Source organism: Dermacentor silvarum, chromosome 4 (genome assembly GCF_013339745.2).
Source record: "Dermacentor silvarum isolate Dsil-2018 chromosome 4, BIME_Dsil_1.4, whole genome shotgun sequence".
Taxonomy (NCBI): Eukaryota; Metazoa; Arthropoda; class Arachnida; order Ixodida; family Ixodidae; genus Dermacentor; species Dermacentor silvarum.
Window position 1 is genome coordinate 190,132,461 of NC_051157.2, and position 5,461 is coordinate 190,137,921.

The following is a 5,461-nucleotide window of genomic DNA, read 5'->3' on the forward strand; positions in this document are numbered from 1 at the left end:
ACGAGTTTATGGACCTGAAGGAACAGAGCGTTTTATTTCTATTGATTTTTGCTGCTTCGCTATCTAAAGGACAAACTTCACTCGGCGGGGAAGTTTAGCGAAGCGGTCAATGACTTCGGAAACGTTGATGCCGACGTCTCTGTGGGCGTATAGAAATGCCAGCCCAGCCATGCGTTCCTCAGACATTGTAGAGCGCAAGTAGTTTTTTAGTAATCTCATGTTAAAAAATGTTCTCTCTGCGCTGGCAGTGGTCACTCGGAATGGTGACTGTAATCTGCGAAAGTTTGTAAACATTTACATAGAACCTGCAGTTGCAATGAGATAGGCCTCTATTCCGGTGCTAAAAACAAAAACACTCCTTCGATGTCGTTGGCATCCTTGTTTAGGTACCTTGCCCAAACAGTCTGCTGTTCGCTTCCAGCAATATCCGGCGTTTCGTAAGCAAGTATGGAGAAGCAGCCTGCAGCGTTTACTTTGGCGTCTAGGCTTTCTTTGATAATTTTTCCACAGATTTATATAGTTGAGTTTCGCATATCTTGGCTTAAATACGAGGCATTACTGGGGCAACTTTCCAAATGGTTCTTCAGATATGTATCTCCATAATCAGCTCGCATGCGGAGAAGCACCCTCAAAATACCAGTATTTTCACGGGAGGCTTTGCTTAAATCCATAGGACCACTGTCCCTATGGACATAGAGAGCCAGACTTTGTTGCCCGCAAAAAAGAACTGCCTCAATAATAGGCCGTTAACTTTCTTCTGTTTTCTCTTGTTTTACTTTGCCTGCACTGGTCCGGCTGATCGATCACATTGGGCATGCTTCCTGAAAATGTTTGGAGAAAATTATCAGCTACCAGCTGACAGTCATGGTGATACTAAGTATTTTAGTGTGTGTGGAAGATTGCGAGCGCATGCTTCCATTTCTGCAACGGCTTCGACACGAGGGCTCCAGTGCGCGCATGTTGGCCCAAGTTTATAGGTGGTATTCACGTGTAAGCAACACTGTGATCCCGTGCAGCATGACCGGAAGGGCTCAGGCCGGCGCGGCGAGCCTTCCGCTTACGGCCGCCATATTGTTGGGGGAATGCTTTCGTTTCGTGGTGCTTTGAAGTGCAGCAGCAGGCATTGCAATCTCAAGGACCTCGGCAATCATTTTAATCATGGTTAATTGCAGCTGTGTTCGGATGCAACAACGAGTCGCGGCTGAAAACTGACTCTGGTGAGAACACGAAGAAGCTTAACTTTTTTTCTGTGCCGAATGTTGTTCGTTGGCAGTGCAGCCAGACCTTAGAGATCTCAGCGAAGCGTCGAGCGGAATGGTTTCGTCGCCTCTACCGGGGTGACATTAACACAGACGCTACCCACTACAATGTCTGCAGCGAGCACTTCGTTTCTGGTGAGTGCATATTTGTCGTTCTGCTACAAATTACGCAGCTCGAATTTCAAAGGTTCCGCTTGCACGTGGTCGACGTTAGTAATGCTGTAGCGTATGTGGTTAGCATAACGTTTGAAGGCTTGCTTTAGGTAGTGAACTGCAGTAAAATACAACACGGTGGTTGCTACTGTGCCGCATTCTCCTGTTCACTTTTATTTTATTTTCACTCAAACTGAGTTGCACTAAATGCCAAGACCCCCACCGTGGTGGCTTAACGGCTAGAGCGTTGCGCAGCTAAGCGCGATTTCGCGGTATGAAATCCCGGCCACGGCGGCCGCATTTTGGTGGGATGGGGTGAACCGCAAAAACGCCCGTGCATGGTGCACGTTAAAGAACCCCAGGTGGTGAGACGTGCCTCAAAGTGGTCTTGGCATGTAAAACCCCAGAAATTAACTAATGCTATGACATCATGCCTGTTCGTGTTTATGATGCTGGCGTAATTGTTCCGGAGACGAGCGAAGCCTGTCGTAGTGCTAATTCTGCTGTTTGAAGTTATTTTGCCCGAGAGCCCTTAGCATAGTGCGTGATTTATTTGTGTCAAAGCTGGTTGTCGTGCAGTTGTGGCTTCAAGTAATGGTTAGACTTCTTGCCACTGCAACCAGTGGCTCTTCTTGTTAGAAATGCGTCAGTTTTCTAGTTTTCTAGGAATTTGTTTTGTTGTGCAAACGCAGTCTCGTTCATACTTGCAGGCAGGCCATCCTACTTAATGGATCTGACGAATCCGGACTGGGCGCCAAGCTTGCACCTAGGGTATGACACAAAGTCAACAACTCGGTCTGAAGAAAGGTATGTATGTATGTGCTCTTTCTGGTAGCGCACAACAAACCCAGACTTTGAAAAAAGCAGAGACCTAAGAGGTTCTGGTGGACACGGTGTTGATACAGCAGCTATGTTTTATACTGCACTCCCGACTGCAGTTATGTAGTATAAGTTACATAGTCATCAAGTAATGCATTCGAATCAGATACTTCCAAGTTGTTTGCATTGTTTTGAGAACAGCTGTGTCTGCAGAGAGCAGGCTGGTTTCAGTTTCCAAGAGAATACAAAATTGTGAGAACTGGTGCCAGCACTGTGAGAAATAGCAAGCAGTTGCAGAGGTAGAATCATCAATGCAAGTAGTGCTAATGAGTACAAAGTAGACATTTTTACAGAGAGGTACATTTCATTTCCGGCACCAGCGACGTTGCAAGAGGGCTGCGACTCCAAAGGAGGTCCAAAAGGCCGATAGCAGAGTGCTGCGACCCTTCAATGTTGAATGCGCAGCGGAGCGCTGTGAACAGTACTGTCACAAGTAAAATGGCTTATTCATACAAGGGGAATATTTCCTTTAATGACATTCAGCATATTAACATTTTTGTTTTATTGCGATAGCAATTATATGGACACTTCAACCGGATTTCTGCCGTCGGCGTCACCGTCGCCGTGAGGTTCCCTATAGATAAAATCTTCGCCGCGCGCCGTATGCCCGAGCGGAAGCGTGCGGGGACGCGCGCTATCACGGAGAGCGAACGCACTCAATCTCCCACGCGCAAGCAAGGAAGCGGGAAGCCAGCGCCGGAGGGAGCGGGGGGGGGGGGGGGGGCGGACTTCTACTCTGCCAACAACCGCGCTCGTCGCTCGCCCGCACCGTCTCTTATCTCCACACGGCTCTGACCTTTATGCGCCGTGCATTCGCCGCTCAGTTTCCGTTGAAGTGATCGACCGCACGTACCTTCGCCGCTGCGGCGTATGCGCTTGCTGCCAGCTTTTTGACAGTCGTTGTCTGCAGTCATTCAGTGTGATCTATTCATGTTTGTTTGTGCGCGCTCACACCACGCTTGTTCATTCAGTTAGTAATAGTCGGGCCACATTTTCCAACGCACGCTACACATGCAATGCTGCCCGGATCGGCAGTGCAGCTCTACAGTTGTGTCCCTTCGCACGCGCTGCCCACGGGAAGCGCTTCTCATCAACACCACCGTTTCACACGCGCCTTCTCGTGATCATCGAGTCTCTCTTCATGTCGGTCTACTTACGCCGCAGCACACCGGCTTACTTAATCAGCTCATGTTTACTACAATTCATATTGCTACCAAAGCCGCTCACCTTACTTCGTATGACATTGCTGTGTTGCTATCGCATTCATTGCTTCGGCCTTAGGGCGAAACTGTGCCATTTTTTATGCAGGCACACCACTTGCAAGCCCCATTGCAGTACAAAATGAGCAAGCCAATGAGCCACATATGTCTCATTGCACAATCAATGATTCAGGTCAGTGACCTGTGTAAGCTGTTCATTTAGACTGGATATAACATTACAGCGTGCTTGTAATGGAATTATTATTGTTCCCTATGTTCTTTGAGTTTGCAGACAGTTAAGTTGCATACAGTTAATTGTTGCATGATTAGTCTTTGTCAAGAACAACCTCACTGCAGGTGGCCCATCATCTACCCCATTTCTTGCAGTAAGCAGTGTCGCATATCCGACGGTCGCCCAGCATGACCTGTTGGATGCTTCTCTTTCTGGAGCTGTAGGCGCCTTATTGTGTGTGCAGGATATGTGCAGTTTTGACGTGCCCGAGTTGTTGCAGAAACAAGGTTGATGGTTGTGAAATGCCAATAACACTTCAATGCAGGCCTAACAATGCTGCAACAAGTACCAGCTTCAACTTTATCACAAGATGCTGATACTGCAGATGACATATTTCGTGAGTGATCTTTGTTTGCACAGTTGCAAAGGGCCTGAGCATTTTAAGAACACGATTTAAATGACTGACAATACCTCACCGCAGACCCACCCTCCATGCCATCACCTGAGGTAGGCAGGGCCCCAGCCTCAGCTGAAACTGGTCCTACTGTTGGAGCTGCAGTGGATGGCACATCCTGTGAGTACTGCATTCATTCAATTGCAGCAAACCAGTGGTGTTCAGCAACATGCCGAGTCCAAGTGTTACATTTTTGCATTATTTATTTATCAGATGTGAAGTTCTCTGAGGCTGGTGTTCAAGCCACCACTTCGGCGGCTGAAGCTTCAGTGAACACAACGTCATGTAAGTACAGTGGCACATATCTCATAGCAGCCTGCACCTGAATATGACACGCGTAGTAATGTATTGTCTGTATGTTTCTTCCAGTGCTAAAGGACGCTGAAACACAAACAGATATCACAAGCAGTGCTTTAAACAGCTTCGGAGACGACAACTAGGCCCTACGTGCAGAGCTAAACGAAGTGAAGGGATCTTTGCATAGACTTCAGTTGTCTAAAGCTTCATTGGAGGAAGACGACAGCCGTGTAAAATTTTACACTGGCCTACCAAGATACACAGTTTTGATCGCGCTGTTCGCGCTTCTCGAGAATGGTGTATCGCATAGCGCAAAAAATGTGCTTAGAAAGTTCCAAGAACTTCTGCTCACGCTTGTGAGGCTGCGACTAGTAGTGCCCTTGCAAGACCTGGCGTATAGATTTGAGGTCAGTGGACTGGTGGCATTTGTATTGTTGCGAGCACTTATTTAGAGTTGCATCACGTATATGTTACAATACTCTCGTGGGCTAACAATTGGTGGCAAGACAAAAAGCAAGGCGAGTTACTATATCATCAGTGAGTGAAACTAATGTAGGTGTATCCATGAGTGTAAATAAGCAAAACACCAGCGACTGGTTTTATGCTTGCACAATCGAATCGCAACTGCGCATACGTATGCAAAGCTCGCGGCCTCGCCGGTAGCGATAATTTGTAGAACTTAGTAAACGCTTCGGCAGGTGACGGGGAAAAAAAAGGGGGGGGGAGAGGGCTGGAGCAAGGTGAACAGCTGGAAGTAGCCGCTAAACAGCAAGTGTTTCTAAAGGTGCAACTGCAGCATGGTGGTAGCTGACATGTTGCGCACAAACTATTTTCTTTGGTATCGTTTTCGCTCCCTTAACTCCGGAAGGCACTGCGTTGCTGGACGCTGCGCTGTGCGAAAGCCTACTCCTGCAATCTTCATGTACTATCAAGGAGCAACGGTACATAAACGATAAAGAAGTACCACTCGCTGGCAGTAACATAAGAC

General features: G+C 47.6%; 1 long non-coding RNA gene across 1 annotated transcript; it reads left to right on the forward strand.

The window, feature by feature from the left end:
• The first annotated feature begins 3,633 nt into the window (after nt 1–3,633).
• On the forward strand, nt 3,634–4,879 carry LOC125944874 (uncharacterized). The gene is made up of 3 exons (XR_007466571.1): nt 3,634–3,683; nt 4,048–4,296; nt 4,390–4,879. It is a non-coding gene; the product is annotated as an uncharacterized LOC125944874 (long non-coding RNA).
• Nucleotides 4,880–5,461: the final 582 nt, after the last annotated feature.